This window comes from Passer domesticus, chromosome 10 (assembly GCF_036417665.1).
Source record: "Passer domesticus isolate bPasDom1 chromosome 10, bPasDom1.hap1, whole genome shotgun sequence".
In the NCBI taxonomy this organism is placed as follows: Eukaryota; Metazoa; Chordata; class Aves; order Passeriformes; family Passeridae; genus Passer; species Passer domesticus.
Genome location: NC_087483.1, coordinates 31,652,803 through 31,678,825, shown reverse-complemented (window position 1 = coordinate 31,678,825; position 26,023 = coordinate 31,652,803). Strand labels below are relative to the sequence as shown.

At 42.3% G+C, this 26,023-nt stretch overlaps 1 protein-coding gene across 3 annotated transcripts in view; it reads right to left on the bottom strand.

Annotated features, from left to right (window-relative positions):
- Window positions 1–24,092, bottom strand: part of GLI2 (GLI family zinc finger 2) — a 205,533-nt gene extending 181,441 nt beyond the window's left edge. The window contains exons 1-5 of one of the 3 annotated variants that reach the window (XM_064434982.1): window positions 23,990–24,092; window positions 22,895–23,047; window positions 22,271–22,448; window positions 21,542–21,724; window positions 10,046–10,189 (exon numbers count right to left, since the gene is read on the bottom strand). The gene's annotated coding sequence lies outside the window, so the exon portion shown is untranslated. Of the gene's footprint in view, window positions 1–5,897; window positions 6,099–6,265; window positions 6,375–10,045; window positions 10,190–21,541; window positions 21,725–22,270; window positions 22,449–22,894; window positions 23,048–23,989 lie in introns of those variants that run through there. The other 2 variants (XM_064434984.1, XM_064434981.1) reach the window with 2 other exon arrangements.
- Window positions 24,093–26,023: the final 1,931 nt, after the last annotated feature.

Sequence of the window (26,023 nt, the reverse complement as noted above, 5' to 3'; positions counted from 1 at the left end):
AGACATTTTATTACTATCCTCCTCCCACTCTCCTTTCTCCCGAAAGCCCAGATTTTTCCAGCAGGGTTCATTCTGCTGGGCATTAAGTCCTTTCCTTAGATTTACAGGCAGCTGAAGCTTGCAAGTGTCTGCTCCTACAGAACAAGAGTCACTCCATGCACAGAAAAACAGATGTGCCATCACCGTAGCTGAGATTAGAAGCTCAAGTCCAGAGTCCCTTTTGTGGATTTTACATCAGCCCTTAAAAGCATCAGGATTGATGCTACTATTCATTGGGAGAGTATTTGGGAATGTCCTACACAACTCTATGGTTTTTCTTCCCCAGGGATTTAGACTTAGCATTTAACATGGGGTAGCAGTAAAGTTCTTTAGAACCAAGAAACATCCAAGTAATCTCTCAGGCAGATACATGCTTCATTTTAACTCATTTGCCTACACTTACAAGCTGCACTAAATGAAATGAAATTAATGTTAAAAGGGACGTTTATTGAAAAATCTTCCAGTGACAAGTTCAGAAAGCGCCAGAGTTCAAGTAAATCGTTCCATGGAAAATGTTAGCAAAGCTTAATCATACTGGAAGCCACATTTAATTACAGCTTTTTAAGTCCATCTGGGAAAAAAGAAGCGACTTAAATATGTCACCTGAGATGATCTAGATACTGAAACTATTTGTAAGTTAACAAAAGCATTTGCATCACAAAGCGCTCTGGGGCAGCACCACGGCAAAGCAGATGTGTAATGAACAAGGATCACAGCACCAAAACAATCAGGACTGTAAATAACTACTACTAATCTGCAATCATTTAAATTTGGATTTAATTGCTAGGCAGCAAATACATTTAATTCCTGAAGAGGTAAATGCTCTGCCGAATACACACTTAAAGGTATTTAGTGACAGAAGCACCACAATCAAGAATCCAAATGTCAGGAAGGCAGAGAAAAGCCAAGGAGTAGAGCTGGGGCTGCCATGAGTTCACAACTTTAAACAAACTTTTCCCTGGAAGAGAATTAATAATGTGGCCATCCCCACTGTACATACTGTAACTGCTGCAGGAGTGACACAATGAGGCACATGGGAGGCAAGAGGGTAGTGACTATAGAACAAAATTCCATCTAGTGACTAATGAATAAAAAGTTCCTTTTATTTCTCAGTTGTTTTTGGTTCATTAAATTTTCCACAGATTTGCAGAGAAGAAAACGTGATCAATAAACCTTGACAAAAGTGAACATGTGAAATAGGCTAGAGAAAGGCACAGGAAGATAAAAGTGATATCCCGATCACAGATTTCAGAGGCAGATGACCAGAGCTCTGGGCTGCTGAATAATCTGAATAGACCATCATTTCTTTACAGCCTTTTACTTTCTTTTCCCTGACTGTTGGAACTCTTCATTCAATACAATAGTAAATGCACTAAAACTTTTTTTCTTATGCTAATGGTCGAAATCGGGCGCTCAGAGTTAAAACACACTTCCCACCAACTTGTTTTCCTAAAAAAAAAAAAAAAATTAACCTATTCAAGTTAAACTAAAATGTCAAAGACAGCTTAAGGCTTACTCTCACCATTCCTCAAAATTAATGGTTTTCTCCCCAGTAGATACAAAAAGAAAAGACTTGAATAAGGATAAAGCTGCAAGACTCTTTTCATATGAAAAAGAACACTTAGAAAGTAAAAAGAAATACATCCAGTACAAAGATCCTGGTACCTACAGTTCTAATTTGTATTGTTTCCTCTTAGAATATTTATAATTGCAGAAAGGTGACAGCCAATCACAAATAATTGTGAAAAGATAAGAAAAGATTCACCAGTGACTAATGTATTTGGGCAGTCATGCCCATGACAGTATCAGAAACGCTTCCACTCATTACAATAGGAGCCCAAGGGAGCCTATTTTCAATTTTTTTCTAATTTGGGTGTCCATTTCCAGGCACCGAGGCCTCTTTTTGCTGTGGTACTGAATATTCACAAATCCCAAACAGTTTTTACAGCTCTGACCTTCTGAATTAAAGGACAATTTTCCTGTTCCCTTTGTGCAACACTTTTCATCTTTAGTGCATTTGGGCTCACTTTGTTTATAAGAAGTTAAAGGTTATGGGTTGTGGTTTTACAGTAGCCAAGAGTGAACGAACAAAAGTTCTGTGGCCTCTCCTGGACTACACACATCGAACATGTATTCACTCCCAACTGGAACTGGTCTGTAGAAAATTTGACCTGATTACCCACTATTTCCATTCCAGTCACTTGTTCACAAGGGAAACCTGCAATTTTGCCTCTTCAACTATCAGGATTGCCATGCAAGATGCAATTTTCATTCCTTTTACATCAAACACCAGTCAGTTTCTAGAAGATGCATATATATGGGATCTGCTGCATACACAGGTCATGAATTGTGTGTATTCCATGCATGCACACAAAAGTGTGTACATACATGTAGATATGCACAGGCACACATGTATTATCTGCCTTTCTAACACAATGCCTTCTTGCTGCCACTCATACGAGGATTCATTCTTTGCTGTTATTTTATTTAGTGTTGCATTAATTAATTCCCAAATACCTACAAGTTGTTTTGGTTTTCTTTAAAAAGGTCCTGGCAACAGAGCTGAAGCAAACCCTAAATACCACTTAATGCTTTGTGGCAAGTTGTCCAAATGTGCAACTGTTTAAAATATTTACCCAGGTACATAAGGGGGTTGTGCAGCTCTCGAACAATGCCCTGGAATCTCTCCCATCAGCAAGAAAGCGGACAAAAAGCAGAGACTGCTTAACCTCAATGCCTCAGCAGCAAGTGAGAAGTGCAAATATTGCATTTCTATAAAGCCCTAGAAGCTTCATAGAAATGGAGGGGCAACTAATTAGTTTGATGCTATAGTCACATCTAATGTTCCTAAGTAGCTTCTTTGAAAAAACTCACTGCCTTGAAATCCTCGGCCAGATTATTAAGTGGAGGCTTTGTGATGGGGCAATAGATAGGTGTTTGCTCCACAAATACATTACAGATTTTGGTGACTGTTTACTGAATCCACTGCCTTCACTAATCTGCACTGGAAACTTCACTATGAACAGAGCACTTCTCAGAGTACAAAAGCATGAAGTATCTGTGTACCTTTCAGACTACAGGGCAAACAACTGGCTTACAGTAGGCCACCAAAAACAGGGGCAGGCAGTTAACCAAGTGTCTTCTGTACTTGCAAAGAGAGAATGAGAATAATGCAATTGCTGTTAGGTCATATGCTCTACCCTATCCTTAAATTTAAAAAGGATGGGTCCAAAAAAATCAAACACTCTCAATAGAAATAAAGTATCAGGATCATGAAAAATGTATTTTCAAGTCAGACAAAACTGTAGCGACCACACAACCCTTTCTGTATACAGCTGATCACACAACCCCAGAGCCTGTGCAGCTTCTACACAACTGTGCCACTGAAAGGGAAGTTGTGGTATAAACTTGTAAGATCATCAGGATCACAGAAAACATAATCAGAAATGGTTCTTTGACATAGAAGTTAAAAATGGTTTTCAAAACAATGACAAAAATACTGCTCATTATATATATGCAGCCAGAAGGCTGTTTTTTCTAAATGTGACTTCTGTGTGACATTTGGGAATGCAAGCTGCTATGTACTGGAAGTCTGAGGTCAAGTTCTGTTCTCTTTTATCCAAGTATAACCTGGAGCAGCTTCAATGAAATTATGCCAGATTTATATTGACATATGCATCTAGTTCAAATTCTTCTATGGCTCTAATTTTTCTCTAATTGAATGACCTAACACAAATAGTATTTGTCCATCTGTATACATCCCCTTTGACACACTGGAGAAAAAAAAAAAGAAAGACACTGAAAGGAAGTTGGAAACAGTCCTCGAGATCTGTTTTCCTTTGAAGAACAGCAGTTGCATTTCTGGGCACTTCAAAGTCACATACTTTAAGCAATAATAACATTCAAGATGAAGTGAATCTTACCTCAACTTGCTTTAAAGATCAACTCTTTCACAAACACACACCAGAGGTTGGATATACACATACCTATAGATTAACAAGTTCATCTTCAGTCAATCAGGCACTTTGCAGTGCTACAGATAGGTCATGCTTTCAATCAAATGACAAATTTCCAGGAGTTGTTTACACTGGAAAAGCCATAATGAATTTCATTCACTTCTTAAAAGTTGTCAGTTTTGCAATAACATTCAATACTACATTTTTATTGCAATTCAAAGTTTGACAGGTGTCACCATTTCCTGAAGTCACAGCCAAAATACAAATTACCATATCCACCCATCAGAAAAGCTGAACCAAACCAATTCACCAATTGTAGTTACTGTATGCAGCAATTATCACGCAATTCAAATATCCCAGCAGCATAAACAATTACTTAATTATTTAGCAATATCCTCTTTTCCAGGTGAATTTAGTTTCTTTTCTAATGATGTTAATTTTATTAGGTTTAGAACTTTAAAAAAACCAAAACAAAACCAACCCCAAAAAGACCTCCAAAGTTTTTCTTAAAGTAAGGTAGCTACAACAAGCAGATAAAATCAGCAAGTCTTACAACAAATCAGTCTATTTCACTTGTGTGTATTTTGAATTTCATGGCTTATTTACTTAACTTTTTTGGCACCAACTCCACAGCACATGCCAATACAGTATTTGTTTAAATGCTGTTTTATGCACATGCTAGTAACGCTTACTTTCAAATTCTTGTACATCCCAAGAGCCCCAGTTGAAAAAAAAAAAAAAAAAAGAAGAAGAAAAGAAAGAAAAAGAAAAAAGAAGGCGATTTGTAGGGGGTAGTCAAGGTTTTACAACTAGCGCCTTTATCTGTGGCTGTAAAAATATAAACACCATACACCAATAAAATGCTAATTTCTGCAAGCACGAAGTTTTCCAGCACCTGGGGCAGTATGAAATGCGAGGGCAGCTATAGGAAGACACAAGTTTCACTGGCCCGGCCGGCGGTGACCCCTCGCCTGGACATTTGGCCACCCGGGCCATGTACCGGGTCCCGGCCCCGCGGAGGCGGCTCCGCAGCGCAGCGCGCCCGCGGCCGAGCCGCAGCCCCGGCCCGGGACGTTTTGAAGCCCTGGCTGCAGGTTAGCTAAATGAATAAATAAATAAATAAGCCCGGAAAGCTCGGAAAAGCCGGCAGCAGGACCACTGATAAATCACCCTAAGCCCCCGCGCTGGAAAAGTCAGGTTTCCCAGGAAATGATGGCAATCACTTGAGGCAGAAAAGGCATCTAGATGAGCCCATCTCCCTCCCCTCCTCCCTGATTGTTTTAAAGCCACCGAGTCCGGGGGAAAAACTCTCAACTCTCTAAGTCCTTAATAGGATTGGAGTCCGGGTCTCTCCAAGCCGCTCCTCATCACACAGGGATCAAGTTGCAGCAGGGAATTTTTTAAATTCCTCAGCAAATATACTTGTCGAAAGATTGCCCCTCCCGGATGGGGGGATGACAAGGAGGCGAGGGGGCAACTTCATTTTTCTTCTGGAAAAAAAGACAAACTCAATTCTGGCTTTGGGGAGCTCTGCCGTCCTCCTGGAGCCAGGGCAAGGCGGTCCCGGCAGCAGCCCGGGGCTGGGACTGTCACCGCAGCCCCCGGGAAAAACAATGGCCGTGGAGGCACGGTCCGGGAGGGGTCTGCACGGGGAAAGGGGGGGACACGCCGGACACACGCGCGGCCCCATCCTCCCCGCTCACCTGCGGGGTCGGGGGGACACACGGGACGGGCCCCCTCGGCACCGCTGCGAGGAGAGACCCTCACCAAACTGCACCCTCCCTCACACACACCCCCACCGGCGCAGGGCAGCTCCAACCAGAGCGGCAGAAGAGGAGGGAGGGAAAAAAAAAAAAAAGAATAAAAAGCACAATGAAAAGACACAATAAGCATCAACTTTACCCAAAAAGCGGAGCAGCAAGTTTTCAGCAGACGAGCGGTTGCCGCGGAGCAGCGCTGCTCCTCCGGACCCCCATCATAAACTTGGGGGAGGGGGGCGTGGGAGGGACTTTCCCTCCGTCCTTCCCTTTTGTGCCTCTCCCCCGCTCCGCTCCGCTCCTCGCCAAAAGCTGCCGCGGATCCCGGCGGCGCGGGGCTCTCCCGGCGGAGCAGCCGCGGAGCAGCTCCGCGGAGGCGGGCGGGGAGAGGGAGGGAGGAAGGGAGGGCTGGGGAGGGCCGGGGGCGGCGTGCGGAGGTGAGGGGCTCCTGCTGCCCATCCGCCCGGGACACGGCGCGCACACGTACTTTATGTATATAATAGATATACGCACACATGCACACACACGAGGGATGAAGTTGAGCAGCCTGCAGGAAGACGCTGGAGCGCTTTCAAGCCCTGACACAAGAGGAAAACTGGCTCTAGGGTCTGTTTTCTCTTCCACCCGCCCTTTAAGAAAAAAAAAAGGGAAATCTAAACCTTCCCACCCTTTTGGCGCGGGAGCAGCGCACCGCTCCGGATTTTCTCTCTCCTCCCCCAGCCCCTTTCATCCCGGATCGCCCCCTCCCTCTCCTCAGCGAACCATTTTGGGTGCGGGGCTTTGTGAGGGGCGCGGTGGGATCCGCTCCGCCAGCCCGGCCCCGCACGCCCCGCTCAGCTGGAGCACATCTGCAGCGAGCCCACCACACAAATCCCCCTTGCTCGAGCAAAGCTGCCCCCTCCTCCCCAAACAGCACAAGTTTGGCTTGTGCAGATTCGCTCGCGCAGAGGCGGGGATGGAGCTGGGGGTGGTTTTCCTCAACTTTGGTGGTTGCTTTTTCCCCGAGAGTTTGCGCGACTTTTTCAAGCCCCCGCCACAGCAGGGCTGGAGGCAGCAGAGCTCCGCGGAACATCCTCGCACACGGGCGGCTCTGCCCGCCAGCAGCATGTCGGGGGAGAAACGCGTTCATTAAAGACTGCTCCCTAAACGCGATAAGCAAGCTCACCGGAGGTTGAATCTAGTTCCATCCTCTTGTTTTGGGACTAAGGCTACGAGGAGGGGAGAAAGAATCTCCAAAAAGTGCCCCGCTCCCACCCCGAATATCTTCGCTTTTGCTCCGATCTACATTAAACAGCAGTACCAATGAGAAACGCAGCAGCCTGAACTTGGACTTTGGCCAGGCTGGGCTTGTTGCTTAAATTGTTTTGATTTCTTTGGCTATGGAATTTATCAAAAGTTTAAAACACAACCAGATGCTGTTGGGAAGGGTCACTGCGCTGTACTCTACTCCAGAGCAAGCTCAAACTCGCCGTATCATCAGGGTATCTGACTCCGGCAGGATTATGGCCAGTACCATGGCAACCGCATGCCACATCAGCCCCCAGCTTCACTTTCAGTCCCTTGGGCAGTGTTAACATTTGCCAGCGGATTTGCCCGACACGCAGCCCAGGTCCGGGCAAGTGGAAAATGAGCACAAACCACTCAGAAACCTTCCTCTTCTAGCCTGTGCAAAGCAACCTGGCCGGACTGCTTCATACTACAATTTTAATCCTAAAAACCGGCTACCAATTTGGGTGCCTTGTATCTGAAATTTTGCACACGTAGTTTTTATCTCATTTTTTTCTTTTCTTTCTTTTTTTTTTTTCCTCTTATTTTCTGGATGTCATTAAAAAGCTAGTATCAGAAGTGACAACTGGCTCACCATGCACTCTGAAATCCCATTTATTCCATTCAGATAGCCGGGAAGGACTGTGAGACAGGTTATTTTGCCAACCGCCAATACTGCAACTTTTTTTTTTTGGTCAAAGTCTCACATTAATATGCACTCACTTTTATACAAAGAAATTCCCTCCTCTCTGCATGGTACACATGCAGTCGGTGCTGGCACAGCAGCACAACTTTACCCCATTCAAATGGACAATTTTGTGCTGAGAGGAGTTTCATTGCACCTACTACTGATGGGCACCATGCAAGGTAGAGGAAGCTTTGGTTACCAAAAGAAGGATCAAAAAAAGTCTTTGATCTCCAAAAACAAAGCTCACTTTTATTCCCAGGTTACTTCACTAGGGAAAGATGACCTGGCAGCTTGGGAGATAGGTTAGAATAATGGGGTTTTGGATGGATCAAAATGACAAACTGGCAAAACATTAACACTAAATATGTCCTAACTTCTTGCTGCACAGTTATAAACATCTGTACATCCAGACTGCTGGCCAAGAACGTATTTAAAATCAAAAGAAGGAAGAATTAAAGGATTAATTCAGAGTTATGTAAAGAAGGACAGTTTTTCCTTCTAGAATTCTCACATGCCAATCTTTTAGAAGATGGAGATTTTTAAGCCTGAATGGAAACTCCTCCTTTTTGTCTGAAGGATGACGGCTGGCGATGGCTGGCGACGGCTGGAGTTTTTTGAGAACTTTGAGTTGGCTTTTACATTATCTGCCTGCTGTAGCTCATCTATCCTTCCCTCTCCTGCTCTGCTCATTGAACTGCCCTCTCTTAATCTTCCATAGGTGTCCGAGATTAAATAGACGACAGAATGACTGACATTTGGTACACATAAAAGAACCAAAATATGAACAACGGGTCAAAGTGCAAACCTTCCCTCTTGTCTTCCCTCCTGCTCTTGTACAACTTGATAGGGATGAAACCAAGTAGGGATGTAAAGATATATGACAACGTGCACTTACTATATCTTGCTGTAGCACGATCATGTGGATATAGAAGGTACATTCCAAAGTGTTCAGGACTAAGGAAAGAGGGTCTTTTAATCACAATTTTTAAAAAACCCTCTCACAATGATAAAAGATTGACATACCACCAGGTCGAGGATTGCTAATTTGGGATCTGTCCCATTTCTGCTAGGTCAATGGAAAGGATCTGGAAGTTAGACTAGCCTCAAAAGGCACAAATGTAGCTATTAAAATGTTTGATATAGTTCTGAAAACAGACTGTAATTCTTTATTAAAGTACATCTTAAAAGAAAATTGTTGAAAAACCAATGGGGAATGCTCCATTCTGTTCTGTTCATGTCTATAGAATTTATTTCTATAAATCTTCATAAATCCTTATGATAAATTAAAAGCCCATTTGAGTTTTCCAAAGGATACTTACAGGTAAAAGCTACCAGGAAAAAAAAAATCACATTTAAATATGCTTCTGTTTTAGAACGTAGAAAATAATTACATGTGGGATGATCACTAGGAGATAGAAGCCTAAAAACCATGTTTCATGCAACTCATATCTTTATGATGCCTGGTTTAAGTCCAAGTGGGAAGTAGTACATGACCACTTCTGCCCTGATTTAAACAGCTGTACCAGCTCTGGGGTCAGTGAAGTTGCACTGAACCTGAATGCACCTCGTATCTATTGAATGTAATTAATCACAGTGATATTTAATGAATTAACAATGTCACGTGTAATGCTGGCTCAGAATTTTACTAAGAGAATGGGAAAGATTTTTTGGCACAGTAAATTCCCTTCTTTTTTTAAAGTTGCCCTGTTACCTGGGGGAAATGTAACTGTGGGTAGACAATGAGCCAATACTCATGGGGATGATATGCAGCTCTGATTCCTATCTGCCTCCATGTATGTGTTGTCTCTTGTTTAAAGCTTCAGTGTTAAGTTTCTCAAGGGAGGTGCCATCTTCCTGCATTCTACATTTTGATTAAGCCTCATTTTATTTTTCCTCTCTCCAAAGTATATTCAAATTATAACTTCAATGCTAATTTCCTGATAGTTGCTGCTTTGGTTTTGTTTGTTTGTTTTCATGTTTGATTTGGTTTTGGAGGTTTTTTTCCACATTGGAAGGATCAGTTTTTGGCTGGTTTAATCTATAGTGGACATTGAACTAATACCATAAACTCTTCTAAGGGTTTTCTGTGATTACAAAATGATACTTCTATGCTATATCAGCAAAGAAGGTGATATTTCTATTTACTGCAAAATTGGCCTGGAAGCCTGCCTGTCGTCTCAGAGAGCATGAAAGATCTTATTCAACTTCAAATTTAAATGCCTGGCTATAAAGATCTTATTCACATGACTATATACACTGAAATTTCTGCTTGTAAAATGATAAATAAACCATTTGAATGGGCATTCACAATGGACCAGGGATACACACACCATCCTTACCTGTCTTAGCAGAAGGACAGAAGCTTCTTCAAAGTGCACAGAGCCCTTCATGTCTGCGTGGTTTTCAAGAAGTGCTGCACTTGTGGCTGCCCTTGCCAGACCCAGCCTGTTGTCACACTGTGAGAGGGCTCTTCTCACTCAGGTCTGAAAAAGGAAGCACAATTTGCTCTAAGACTGGCAACTCCAAGCTCAAAGTTTAATATGAAAAAGTCAGGTATAAATTGTGCCTCTCACAGTGTTTCCAGTTGCAGAAAAGCAGCAGTGCATTCTGCTTATGTGGGGAAAGGAAAGCAAGCAACCCTTCAGAAGCACTGCTCTCTGGCACAGATGTGAAAACAAAATGTGCAGCTTCTGAGGGATGGTCTTTTCTCATAATCCTTTTCAGTTTCTCATTCTTTTTTTCTCTTCTCCCTGTCCCTCTAACTGCAGCCTCCTCTGCCAGCCAGGAATGGGCTACAGGGCTCTGCCTGCCTGGGGGCTTGAGGAGGGAGCAGGGCAGCACAGCAGCCTTGCAGGGCTCCTCTGGGCTTCATCCGTCCCCAGCAAAATGCTTGATTTGATGAGAGCCCAGATAACAATTCTCTTCCTGGGGTTGATTGGGTTACTGGAAATCTGTTACAGGGAGGAGGGGAAGAGAGCAGGCACAGGAATGCACAGAATAGTAACTGGGATACCTGTAAGTGGCATTGTGTGAGGAACTGCAAACAGCTGGAATTGGCAATGAACAGAAAGCAAAACTCGGACATTGATATAAAGTCAATGAGATTTGTTGGAAGCTGTATTTATATTTCATGAGGGGAAACTAACAAGAAGACTTTTCATTCTACTCCAGGAAGAGAAAATTTGTTAGGCTTTGCAGAAGAATAGAAATCCTTGTCAGTACAAAATGTATAACCTGGTGCTGTACACATTATGCCATATTGCATGTACACAGTGTATATATGCTGATAAATAATTTGCACTGATTTGCCTTGAGGTTGGACTGCTGAAACAGTAATAAAAGTTTGTGCTTTCCTCCAGCCAAAAAACTTTATCCATTTAAACTTCATAGTTGTATAACCATTAATTAGGATCTCTAATGCTTATCTAATCCAAGGCCAGATAAAGAATCCCTGATACAGCTGGAAAGGAAATCCCAATTCATAGACCCAAATTCAGGCTACTAGATAATGCTGTCTCACAAAGAAATCCTTTGCCAGAGCTCAGTCTGCTTTATTCTGCCCTGACTTTAAGGGTATATAAAGCATTCAAATAGATCTCATCTTATTTACTTTTGTAATTCACTTTTTCTAAGTCTTTGGAGGAATTACAAATCCTCTATGCTGGATGGCATTTTAGCAAAAGCACGAACTCTTGTGCTAGTCCTAGTTTTAGGAGGCTGTAAAGAAATAAAAGGATTAGAAATAAGAATATGATCACATCACTGACATCTCAGAGTTCTTGTGTACTAAGGGCCCCTTTCTCCAGGTAACACATGCAGGGATTGCAGAACAACAGCCAAAGTTGTATAAATACTATGAGTTCTGGAAAGGGCTCCAATTTTTCAGTACTCAGATTTTCAGGGGTAGCCTGCCTTCTTCAGAAATGAGTTGTCTGTGAGTTATCTCAAGTCAAGCATCCAAAATACCCAACCTTTACCATAAATCCTGACTAACATCTTATGGTGATGAGCAAAGAATGTGGCCACAGATATATCAAACTGCTGGCTGAACAGCAGGAGGTGTCTGAAAACTCTATCAAGCCAATGTGAATTTCCATTGCATTTGTTGAATAAATGAGTGGCACAAACATCTGGAATCAGAAGTACCTGAAATCCCTAAATGATAGCCCTCCTATGTACTGCCCACAGAGGTCCAGCTCAGTTTTGTTGAAGAGACAAGGAACATTTGCAATCATACCTAATATATTTCAAATTGGTTATATTGTTTATAGATTGCTTATGTCAAAACTGGTGAATTCTCTGGTGTGCTTTAGGATTTATGTATTCTAGTTCTTTGAAAGGTTTGTTCTTATTTGTTGCTACCTGCAAAAATATATATCTTGGCCCCAATTCACAGTGGAACAATGTTAGGTCATTATTCCTTGAATTGTTAGGCTGTAAAGAAGCAATTTCTCACTAACCTGTGACACAGGAAATTGTGATTCTGATGTCAGGTCATTGCTGGAGTTCCTTTTACAACAATCTGTTTTTCTTGTCAGCAAATGACATTTATGTATTATTTCTAGAAAGTGTAGGCTTCAGTATTTTTGTATGTATTCATTCAATATTTCTCTTCTGCCTCTTATTCTGCATAGCCTGGAGTTTTAATATATGATTCAACTGATAAATAAATATATTTTGATTGATAGTGCAAATACCTGGCAGCTGAAACTAGTGCTATCTGAAAGTGCTTCTCAGAATAGTTGAGTTTCCTGCTTTTGTTTTCACTGCGATTTCTTTCATGAAGCATTGCAATGAATGATTAATGCTTGGATGCCCCTTTTCTCTGGATTCGCTGCTGAACTTAATGTGTTACTTTGTGCTCTGCATGGAGGGAACACAACCCAAACTGCCACCGTGGCAAGATTCTATACCCTATTTAATTGGGCTTGGTGTTAGGAACCACAGTCACTCATGAGCTTCAGAGCTCCCTGTGATGAGAATAAATATTTTTTACCAATGTACTGCAGCCTAATGCAGTTGTTTTATTCTATTCATTTGAAATTGGGTAACACGTAAAACATTGGACAGATGACAGTGTGCATATGTTTTACCAATAAATATGCATATTGACTACACAAGAAGTGGTTTACCAGCAGAATACGTTTTACATATACTTAGGGGACTGATGCTATAAAGCTACACATCCACTGAGACAAAAGTTATTTCCATTGAAACGCACACAGCATCAAACTACTCCACAGAATTAAAGCACCTCTCTCTCTGTTAGTGGTTTTTAGGATAATATGCACAGAAAGGGAGCTCTGTAATACTAATATGATTACTTTCTTCTGGAACATCCCAAACATTTCCAAAACAGCCTAGATCCCGCTGGCTCTACACACAGGAGGTGATCTGTGCAGGTCTCATGGGGTAAGCAGATGGGATAAACTCCTCAGGGGAACATAACCTATACACTAGGTCACATAAGCATAGGCAGGATAAACATTGGAACCACACTATGAAATTAACGTCTTTCTATTAAATGCAGAAGCTTTTTAATTATCCAAGACAACTAAGATCTGTTAGTATATTTACAGAACAATGGCATCAGCAGAAGGTGACTAGCAAGGACCACAAAACTTTCACCAAAAGTCCGAAATTAATTTCTATCACCTCCTAACCATCCATTAATTTTAATCCATTGTTTCTGATGCATGGATTCAAATAAAGTTTTTCAAAACAGAATGAAAATTACAATATTTATACTAATAAAAAAAAAAACAAGGTGAAATAAATTCCATCCACAAAGACTTACAAAATTTGGAGTGACCAAATCCTAGAAAATATACTAGTAGCAATTTTACACACAAGCAGAGAGGTTATGCTACTAATAAGTAGTTTGTTAATCTCTGATTTTCTCATGATCAACAATCAAATAATTACTTAGCATAAAACATGGAGGGGAAAAAAACCCACATTGTATTATGTTGATATAAAAATGTGTGGTAAATCTCTTTTTCTTTGATAATATGACCTCTTAATAGGACAATTATTCTTCTAGTATCACTGCAAATTTCTCAATTCCAGCTGGCAGAGCTGATATGATATAACCCAAATGCTAAATGTAACATGGTGAGAATGACCCACCCAGGCAGCCCCAAGGAGAGTGGAGCTTCCCCCAGCCAGGAGCTTATGGCATCAACATCCATACTCACCATGCAGATTCTAGTCAGTGCATAGAACAACTGCCCTCTCTTCAAAGATCATCTAGAGAAGTTGAAAAATACTGAATACAGCCCAGTAGTTCCAATATATAACTATATTCCAAATATCAGAAAGAATACTCTTAAAAGTCCTTCTGTCATTTGGTTGCAGCACCCCTAAGCAACAGTAGGATCCCCAGAACTGGGATGGTAACTCGTGGGATCCTGGTGCAGCCCAACAGTTTGTTACATCCTGAGACTTCTCTCAACACACTCTCCCCAAATTGTCTGAAACCTGAAATGTTCTGAACACACTTAACCCAGTAAGCATTTTCTTGTACCACTAAATTACATTTTCCCCTTCTGACCACAGAAGAATAAACTGTAGTAAAAGTAATCAGGTTCACCCTGAAGGATTGTCCTTTTCCATAACTTTCACAGAACATCACAGCTGCCATCTGAAGTGTGCCACACTTTGGAAAACCATGACAAAAATAGGGTGAATCTACCAAGTATTACAGCAGAGCACTTTCCAGCAGCCTGGGATAAGTCCCTCATGCTCCCAGGGGTGCTAGGCACAGCCCACCTCTGTTCCTTGCCAAATGCTCTCTAGAAAATGCCCTTTTCTCCAGCTTTTCTAAAGAGTTAACTGCCCAGGACAAAGTTACTTAATCAGGTTCTGGATGAGTCCAGAGAAAAATGCAAAGCAAACACAGAAAAAGGCTGGAGCTGATGCAACCTGAGACAGTGCACACTCTGTAGTCCAAAGGTGGAAAGCCCAGACTGTATTGTAGGAGAATAACTCAATCAAGGAGTGACGCAAGCAGAACCACGAGAAAGCCCACAATAAACAAACCCAGCAGCTCAGAAGACCACAGTGAGCCCTGGGCCCTGCATGGGTACAGCCCCTGAGGAAATGGGCCATCCTAGATACAGTGCTTTCCTGGGAGCAAAGAGCTCCAGCCACAAGTGTGGTTCAGGGATTGCACAATTTGCAGCTGAGCTGCTGAGCTGTGGCCTCCTTCCCACCACCTTCAAAACGAGCTCCTGTGCACTGCAAAGCAGCTTCCACAAAGCAGCTGGGGACTGAGCAGAAGGTACAGCAAGGACTCTGAGCAGTGATGTTTAATTTTCTCAGCAATCATCACTGGAATCACTGAATAGCAGGAGAGGGGCTCACATGCTTCTAGTGCAGTGCCAACAGTACAGTCACAGAAACCAAAGTTGAAGAGCAGCTTTAAACAACTCCAGTCAACACTGGGAACAGCTCAGCAAGGGGAGCTCAGCCTCATAAAGTGCTGCCAGCAAAGGGGAAAGCTTTAGTGACATTCAGAAGGTTTGCATGGTGCTGTGGGGACTTTCACTGTAGAACATCTGAAAAAAGGGCTGGAAATGAGTTGCATATCTTTTTTTTTAAAATCCATTTTCAGAGATTTGAATTAGCTATCACATTTTTTTAACTATTTCAATCTCCTGAAAGGGTATGCCAATTTTTGTTCCTACAAAACGGTTTGTAAGATGTTTTGGAAATAAATGGTCAGAGACCTCACCTTGCACTTTATCTGAAGTTTGTTGAAGCAAGCATTGCCTTCTCACATTGTGCTGGGCATCATCTCCATGCTGACCCAGCAGGAGGATTGCCATCAGCTGAGTCACCAAGACCGCTTCCTGCAGCTCCTCTGTGGTCCTTGAGGAATCCAACTCCAGAGCAGCACTGACCTTGTCTGACCTCAGAGGGTTTTGGGAGCCCAGCACAAAGACATTTCCATGAGAGCTACTCTCTGAGGGGCTCCCTCATTTATGCTAAGCTACATGGTTCCACTGCAATGGGTAAAAGGTTATGAAGAGAAGGAAGAACAGTAGGCATCTCGCTGTATGGAACTCACATTTGTGAAGATGATTTTACAGCACCCAGCACAGACACACTTAAGCAGCAGCTCAGTTGTGGTGCAGTGCATGGGGAGAGTACAAAACCCATGACAGGCAGATCTGATGGAGCAAGCTGTGGAGACGCACTGACACAAGCAGCAAGACAATCCTCTGAAGCTTTCCATCCCACGTTCTCTGTATATACCACATCTGCTCCAGAATGACAGAAGACTATTTTAGGCACAGTTTATGGAGTTTTTAAAAATGTTATTGGGACTATATTTTGTATCCCTTTGCCAGTAATGCCAGATGACTGCACCATGAACTAGATCTCTAGATGGTTTAAATCACAGGTCTTGCTCTAATTTGCTCCAGCTAAGGATCTGGCCCCACGAGTCTAACTACACGAGGTAGATGAAGCTGTAAAGAATGTGCCAAATGAGCTAAAATAGCTTTTCTAAAAATAAATATCATAACAGGACTTCCAGTGCTACACATAGGCATTAGGCCTGTCAAAATAGAGTTGCCAGTCCCAGGTGTTCAAAAATCATGAGTTGGACATAAGGCTGGCTTAAAAAAAGCCCACAAGATTAAAAAGAAACAAGCAAACAGTAATATCTATGTACCTCTTTTGGTTTGCATTCTTGGTGGTTTTGAGTCCTCAGGACAAACCTTGGTCATCTTTTAAAGCTTTCTCTGTTTGTTTTTTTTTTCTTTTTTCCCTTCTTTCCCCCTTGAAAGCATCAGGGCTAGAAACTTGCTGCTAAGAAAAGAATGTTAAAAAAAGAGAGAGAGAGAAAGATTCTCATGTAATTGCCTGACTTCAGAAACTAAGCTTTTAAGAAGAATATCATGAGACTCATGATAAAATCATGAGAGTTGGCAACACTATTAGTGAGCTGGAAATGATATAAAGCTCCCACTTCTGCAGTCTATGAAGTATTGGACTTTTAGTCACAAGCTTTTTATGCACAGAAAAACTGTCACTGCCATATAACTGGGCTTTTCATTGCCACAGTCTTCAGATTTCCATTAGATCAATTCAGATAGTTTCTAGGGACCTTCTGTTTGTATGCAGTCAAAAAGCACTTGGCAACAAAAGACTTGCAGCAAACTGCAGATGGACACAAACAGGAACGGGCTCGAAGCAGGCTGGGAGCCTGAAGGAAGGGCTACATCTGGGGGAAATGAAGTATTTCCACACGGCTGTATTTGCTGGACTTGCACAGCTCTCTGAAGAGCCAAACCCTCCCCCCAGAGATGGATCTGCAAATCCACCTTTTACACTGAAAAACTAGTAGTAGGGAAAGAACAAACAAACCCAGGGAATTGCTTTGACAGCTTGACATCTGCAAAAGGCATGGAAAAGATTACCATGTAACAAGGGCAAGGAAGCTCCCAGCAGCATGGGGCACCAGAAGTGTCCTGATTATTGTGTCCAGTCAGTGCTAATCCACCACAACAGGAGTAATTAAAATTAAATCTGTGAAGAAGTGAGTTTACCACCTTCCAGGACATAGCCAGTTTGGGGCATCATTCCCCTCTCAAAAAGAGATTGTGTGACCTTTATGTGTTTGATGCTACCACAGTACAACAGGTCTGTCCAGTTGTAACAGGCTCTAGTCAACTCTATGAGATGCCAAGGTCCTTACCTAGGTCACAGGAAAGTAGAAGAATGCTCCATGCCCTTGAAAACCTATTAGGAAGCATTGATCCTCTCAAATTAAAGTTTGAAAGACGTGCGCCAGAGTTAGGAGAACAGATACAGATAGGTGTGAGTACATCACACCTCCCTGGGACTGTTAAAAGGTTCCCACTGCTGAAACAACAGCACATGACAAAGTTAACACATCCTGAAGTGTAATTTGTTATTTGCCTTTGTATGCAAAGCTCACACATGTTCCTTCAGAAGTGAAATTTCAGGTGCCAGTGCCTGCTTAGTGGCTAATGGACCTTAAATCCCCAACATTGTTGGGAAAATCTGTGCTGCAGTTTTAGCTGGAGAAATCTTAAACAGCTCATCTACTTCCTCAGCACAGACTGCAGAGCCAGGAGAGCACTGTAGCAAACTCATGGGTAAGGGAGAAGTCACCAGGACCACCTGTCACTGATATTGCACCAAAGTAAGACGGGAAAAAAATCCATTAAACTCAGCGAATGACACTAGCACAAACTCTAGTAGAATTTCTTAAGGTTATAAGTAACAAGTTGCAGGGAGAAAATCTGCACCTAGATGAAGTGTCCTGTGAGTCAAGGTTATCTTTCCAGGTGTCTGTAACAATTTATGGGTTTGAGTGAAACAAGAAAAATCTGGTAGTTATAGAAGAGTTTGCTTTGAATTTTGAAGCCAGAACTGGAACCTGAAGAACCTCATGCAAGCACAGGAGAATCAGGACTGCAGATTTGATTGCTGTAACTTTCTGAAGTCCTGGACCTGCCCAAATGAAAGGAGTTCATCACTTGCAAGGGAAAAAGGCATTGAAAAACTCTGGAATATAGAGCAGGACAGCTACCAGCTCTTAGAAAGTATGTTCAATTCCTTAAGCATTCAGAGAGGAAAAAAAATGTTTTTTATTGTAGAGCTGGGCTTTTTGAGATGCCCCGTATCCAGAAATTTGAAAGAGCCACAACACACATCCTAGATCTGTAGGAGAGTGGTTTGGCAACACACTCCTTCCTGCAGAGCCCTGGAGGAGCTGATTAGGTCCTGTGGAGATGCAAAGTGCTTGTGATGTATGCCCATCATTTCTCAGGAACCTTGTGTCCTGCTGTGTAGGTACTGCAATGTCAGACTGAGCTCAGGTAAGATCCATCAATAAGTAAACAAACTTGTTGAATTCTAAACAAATTGATGAAGAGCACATCACCATATCTGTTCTGGTTCCAAAGTATTCATATATGAAACAGGTCAACTACAAAGCTGGCAAGCAGACGATGCCAAATTAATGGAATGGAGCTGAACGAGGATTTCAACTATGACAATCTGCCACCTAGTGGGAAAATGAAATTTAGACCTTAACCAGGCACTGAGATGGCAAAAAAAACCTTTGCGAAGCCTGGCAAGAGTGGAAGGACCTCTTTTAGAAAAGTGGGAGTTGCACAGACAAGGCTCTCTATGGATAAGCAAGGTCAGCATTTTAACCTCCCAAGGACAGTGAATCTGGCCATAAATGTATAACATGAATATATTATGTAATACTCCATCTATGATGCTCATAACATTACTTGTGTGCGTGTTCTTGCGTATTTACATCAGAACCAGACAGAACTTGGTTAAAAGCCACCATGAAGTCCCATGTGATAACTCAGCACAGCCCAAGTCACCTTCCAGCTACCCAGCAACAAAATTTCACACAGCTAAGGCAGACTGCACATGGATTCAGGGCAGTCCCAAGATGTGTCTATAGAGCCAAATTTCCCCACAGGATCCTGTATCATTCTGTTGGTGATTAGCATCCTGAGGATCATACCACCATTTTGAAGAACAGGAAATCTGGTTCTCAGGATACCCCTGAAGACTGCAACTTTTTTGTGAGGGAGACACTACTGGAGCTGTAGGATTACAGTATTTTTGGAGAGAGCTGCTTAGGAGAGACAATCTATAAGGGTCAGCACTTCTGAAGAAGTGAGCAACTTTTTGTTTATGGTAAATGTATTTGTGGAAGTTTAATGGTAACACTGGCTGTTTGCATCACGTGTAATTCTGGCATCTTTGGGATTAACTTTCAGTTGGTGCTGGCTGGCTTTTGCCTGACCCTGGGAAACAAAGAGGTGCCACCAAAACACTCCTCAGTTCTCTTACATGTCACCATCCAGGTGATTTCTTCCACTGTGGCCAGGGTACTCAGGAGGGAGCCCACATTTCATTGTCTGACTTCAGGCCTAGTCAGATCTGATCAGTTTGTTTGCTACTATAGATATTAAATTAATGTGCAATTCCTTACCATGGAAAGATGTTTCTTTAATAACTGGCTCTTGTTTATTTTTTTTCTTCGGGACACAAAGACTTTTTTTAGTCTGAAGTTTTAGAGTTATTAGTTTGCCCAAAATGTAATTGTTCTAAGTCCAACTCTGCCATCTTGTGGTACACATTAAAAGGTACTGTTTAACCTTTTGTAATTTCTGGCTGTAATCCTCTATACTGGATATAAAATGTTTGCTGAAGACCCATTATGCCAGCCTTCCAGTAACTGAAGGAGGCCTACAAGAAAGCTGGAGAGAGACTTTTTACAAGGTCATGGAGTGATGGGACACGGGGAAATGGCATTAAACTGAAACAGGACAGGTTTAAATTAGATATGAGGAAGAAATCTTCACTCTGAATGCTGTGAGACATTGGCACAAGTTGCCCAGAGACGTTGTGGATGCTCCATCCAGGGAAGTGTTCAAGGCCAGACTGGATGGGGCACTAAGCAAACTGGTTTAGTAGAAGGTGTCCCTGTCCAAGGCATAGGGCCTGAAGCTAGATGATCTTTGAGGTCCTTTCCATCCCAAAACATTCTATGATTTCACCATTATTAAGTTATTTATAGTAAATATTCTCCTCTGCATTTCAAGGAAAACCTCTGTCCTTTAAGGAGATAAGGTAAAAAGTGAATTATCTCAGAAGCTGTTTGCTTTACATTTTGTCTTGGATAATGAAAGGCTGACATTTGTTTCACATTTGTGAGGAGCTGGCTTGTAGTCAGGTTTACTTCCCAGTTCTCATGCAATGGTTCCATGCTGCAGTGTTTGGATTATAAACAGGGGACTATTTAAACTCAAGCAATTACTTTTCCTTCTCACTGAGGTCTAGGCAGGAGCCAAGTTTTGAACAAAGCAGTTCAGTCAATTATATGCAAAAATTATTATAAAGCAAAGAACCACTTAAACCTTTCTGGAAAACTGATATTTGCACAATGCCAAGACTCAACCCAAAGTAGTTTCCTCTCTGAAACCAGTGACCTAGCTTGTCTCCCACACTGGGAACAGACACTTTGGAGGAAGGAGTAAGAAATCCTACTTTCAGAGTGACTCATCTTGGTCTTTTCCTCCTTCCCTGTACAGCTAGCATTTGGCAAGCCAGGGAAAATAAACACCTTGTTCTCACTGTGACGTTGCAGTCACACCTAGTGTAGCAACATGAACTTCCCTTCACCCTGTCTCACCATTCAGGTCTCAAGTGACCCCCTCTTGAAGTGAAACCTTGGCTTACTCAGTATCTGAAAAAGCCTCAGCTTGGTCTCACCCACACCTTATAAAGGATTGAAGTGCTCATTGTCTGTGTATCAAACAAAACCACTGCAGACTGGCAGGGAGCTCAGCTCCAGACACGGAGCAGAACACTGCCATGTTGAGCTCAGGGGAGTCTCCAGTCACCACAGTTCTCAGCGTGGTTGAAGAGACCACCACTTTTTCAACCTTCACCTATTTGTGAAATTTGAATTTGTCCTATCTAGCTTTGTTCTGCTGGCACCTTTAATAGTGATGTGCACATCATTTCCAATGTAGCAAGGCACTGGATTTGGAGCTCTGGTTTGAAGCCACATCAAATTATATCAACCTTCTGAATATATAAACATAGACTGAAAGTTGTGGTGTGACCCTTCCCACTCCTTTCTTCCCCTTTCCCTTCTTCTACTAAAATAATTTATGCATATAGAACTGCAAACGCATGAACAAACCTGTAGAAAATAAAAGGTGTCACAAAGGCCATGCAAATTAGTGCCTTACGTCCAGCCAAGCCCATCTCCTACTTCCCAGTCACATCACATTGTGATCTTTGTCCTCCCAGTTTCCTACCTGCTGCAGTGATGTGTCTCCTGTGGCACCTTGGAGGAGGCCAAGCTTGGCAGCTGAGGAAGCCAGATGTCAGGGTCTACAAAGAAAGTTTTCAGCAGTGGCAGCTGCTTGTCAGATCACGTTCCCCCGAAGGCTCATGTTTGGCTCTGATGGTGTATCTGTTGGTGGCCATGGCTGGTCTTCCTAAAAGTCATATGTGGGATCAGCTCCCAGTGGGAAACTCAAGTTTCTTCTCCTGAAAGGCAGTCTCCACTGATTTGCTGCTCTGAGAAAATGTTCGTTCTTTTTTCTCACGTTCTCAGAAAGAGTTTATGTTCAGTTTGTATAAAACTGAATTGTTAAGAAGGGTAATTTTCCATAATTTCTAAAGAAGAGAATGAAACCCCTTTTATTTGTGCAGTTTTAAATAAAAATTTCCATAATAACAAATACATACATTCTTACATACAAAAGTTTTTATCCTTGGATAGGAACTGGCTTTGGGATACTTATGATGGGTATTGATTTTCATTTGAAGCAGAGATAACCGAGACAGATCCTTTTGAACTCAGGCACTCCACAAGCACTTTAAAGAGTCTTTGGTTATGAGATTACCTTGTAAACATAATGATCAAAAGAGGCTTCAGAATGACATGTTAGAAAAGCCAGCATTTACCACAAATTGAAAATATTTGAGACAATCTCTGTCACAAAGTAAACAGACACCTGTATTATTAAATGAGACTTCACCTTGGGCTTTGAGTCAGGCAAACACCATGTCTGTCTTCAAGTACTCTTCCCCCTTTTCCTCTGGGCAGGTCTATTGGAAGATGGCATTTTTCTGCTGCTGCTGGCTGTGCTCTTGCTGCCTGGGCACTGCCTTGGTGGCTGGTCACAAACCTGGGACTGGAATTTTGGCTGCTGTTGCCTGTGAAAGGAGGAGAGCACACTGACAAAGAGGGCACAGTGTATTGATGAAACCCTTAACCACAGTGGTGCTAAGGGCCCTGTAAATGGTCAGTTTGATGGCTAATAAGAGCAAATGCCTTGGACTGAGAGGAACATGAACCCTATTCCTGTTCTACCAGGGAAGGATGCCAGGTCCTGCTCCTGGTCCCTGTGGCTGTTCCACCTGAGGAGCACTGTTACCAGCCTGAGCAATTCCTGAGGATTTGGATGCTGCAGTGCACACCTGAGTATCTAAGTAATTTGATTGTCACCCTCTCATCCTCTCAGACACTTCTTTGGACAGTGGATGACATCACCAATATGTGATATAAAGACATTTAATTTCAGATTTTAAATTTACAGTCCTTGAAGTTTATTAAGTGTTCCTCTTTAAGATATTCTGAGGATACAAGGCATAAATCATACCCTGCTGAATTTCCATTCTTCTCTCAATTCTTTCTCTCTTCCAGAGCCTTCTTGTCCTGGAAACTTTTTACTTCTCTTTCCGCTTCTCTCTCTGCCCTTGACAGAATTTTTGGATTTTTTGTCAGATGCCACTGCTCACTGAAAACACCACTGCTGCTGAATGTGAGGCAGCAAACAGGCTCTTAATAAGGATCCTATAGGTCATCTTGAGATACATGCAGATTACTAAAGTTTAATCTGAATACTTTTGCTAGATTAAGAGATGTTTCACAATTTTTATGGTTACTTAATGAGCCAATCTGCCATTTGCAAGGAGCTGCTTCATTATTCAGTCCCCTGATAGCATAACCCCATGTACAACCAAAACCTCTCTCGCCTTTGGTCATTTTCCCGCCTTCCCTACAGACAAAGTTTCCTGGAGCAGCCTCAGTTGAGTTAGCTGTGATGATGTGAACTGTGCTGTACAGCTCAGAGCAGCTGGTGGAAACACCCCCTACATGTATTATTTGTACAGCCACTGTGAACAGCAGCTTCATGGATCACCATGGAAGCTTTATGGGTGGGTTATGGAAATGACATTAAAAGAGAGACATGGGCTACAGGGAGGCTCTGGCATGCAAAGAGGAGTTTCAGAACTGTCAGCAGCCTGCCCATGGTGACAATCACTGGCTGCAGAGTGTGAGCTGGGGGCTATGCTCTAGTGCCAGTCTCCTGGCCTGGATGCCACATGAACCTCTGCTTTGACCCCAGGGAAGCAGCCATATACCATCAGCTTGGTGAAAGCTGCAGGATCTCCTCCCTGTCTCTCAGAGTGTCTCACTGCTGTTGGCATCTCTATGGGATCAGATGAGACTTATTTTGCCACAGTACATGGACAGGGTTAAGGAATCCAAAGGTGATTCGTTTAAGTTTCCTTCAGGTCAAAGAGATGCTCACCCATGGTTTCTGTCCTAGGCAAGTGAGCTGTATCACTGGTTAACATCTCTGTTAGAGATGATTTAACATCTCTGTTAAATCACTGCAGCTTTCATCAGGACAGGTGGATAGGATTTTTCTTGTGATGTCAGGGCATCCACAGCGTAAAGCTTTTTTTACCTTTGTTGCACTTTTGCTACGCCTTTCTCTGGTGATGCCCTCAGAGATCCAGGCAGGGACAGCCCCAGGCCAGGCAGTAGATGGCACCAATGTACAGCAGTTACAGCATGCACAAAAACAGTTATAAGGAAAAAAAAATCACACTGCTCTTGCTGCTTACAGCCCTTCTGTTTGATCTGGGCTCAAAAACATTCTTTTCTAATGATCATTTTTCCACAGCAAAACCCAGATCCCTGCACCTACAGGTGCAAGCACAATTCAAGGCTCTCTGTGATCAGTGTTTCTCTTCTTCAATTCACCACTCTATAAAATCAGCACAAGAATTAGGAATCAGGATCCCTTCATCTCTGTTTCATGCCTGTAGCAAATAATTAACATCCTGTACCATGCTCTTCCCAGCTGATAAATCTGTTTCGTGGTCAGGGTATCCATGCACAGACCCAAATTTCAAACTGACAACCATATTTTAATGTGGAGGGAACTTCTTTGGGAGGTTGCTGCTGATTCCCCTCCCTGTCTGTACTCTGGACCACAATCTGCTTCCCAGGAGCCATTAGTGAGTTTTCTCCAATAGGAGATTTCTGCCTATCACAGGGTCTTTGGACATCAGCAGAATTGTCTCTTTCTTGCTCTTATCCAGAAACATGTTCTAATTTGTTTCACACCCTTTGCTATTGCTCTCAAGTTTCTGACAGTGTTTTATGGCCTGTAAGATGGATTTTGATATAGGAGAAAGAGGCACATATAGACCTTTAAAACCTTCATGTATGTTAACATGGTTGCCTGCAATTTTTGAGGTCTGTCATGATCCAATTGTTTCTTTAGTCCTGATATCTTGGTGCCCTGAGGATTGCCTCACACTTTGCTTACCTGTTGTTGTAGTCACAACTCCAGTTTAGATCTGCAGCAGCATGAGGAACTCTTGTCTTCCATGGCTTTGCTTACAAACGTGGAACACAAAGCAATACAGTCCATGGCACTACCTTAAATACCTCCTGAATAATTATGACAGAGCCATTTGGTGTCTCTACTCCCCTCCTCCCCTCCTGTAGTCACTCAAGGTTCAGATCTAGGCTGCCAAAACTAGCTAAGCATCTTCCAACTCTGTAAAGCCCACGTGGGGCAGACTGTTCGTACTTACAGAGGGGTTTCATCTGAGACCTGCAGGGTCGCAGTTTCTCCAGAAACAGAAAGAGTAACTCCTCCAGAGCTGCAAGAAACTATGCTGGCTACCATATATTTTAAAGTGTATCAAAGCATTATTTCTGTAGAACAGATAATTTTCTGAAACTTTAAAATAGTGATAAAAAAAATAAAAAACCACCACAAGAAAACCTGGCAAGCTGTCACTGTCCTCCTACAGCTTTTAGCCAGCTCTTCTTTATGATAAACACATTATTGGCCCTATGTAATTTTCATATTCCCAGCAATTGTTCAGTTTGGTCTGCCCCCTTCTCTCCTACCTTAATTCCACTCTCAAAGGAGTTTGTTTCAAGGAACTTGAAGTTTTAAGATAAGTTTTATCTATGGCATTGTTTCCACCTGAGTTCAGTAGAAGGTGAGTTCCCTTTGCTTAACTGAGTCAGAATAACCTTATTCTAAACAACATGTAGGTACTTGAGAGGTATCTCTTTGGCCCAGGAAGACAAATTATAAAAGACTTCAAGTCTCAGTGGCCTCTCCAATAGTTCTGAAGATCCTGCTCTGTGGGGATTACAGATGGTCCAGTAGGCACTACAGAGAAATTTAGGAGACAGAGATTCTCTAGAAGCACTGATTTCTTTCCTGTCCTTGTCAGAATTGCTTAAATCTCTGCAGTCTCCTTTCCTCATCTCTCCTTCTTTTCCTCATCAGGGTGCAGTTACAAAACTGGAAGTAAACAGTCAGATATTTGCTCTGTGTTAATAAAACGACATATAGTTCCCTTCATCCCCAGTTCTAAGGACAATAAAGTAAAACATTTGTGAAGAATTATAATCCACTTTGTTCTGAAACAACCTTGAAAGCCAAAGAAGGATTTCACATCAGCATGTA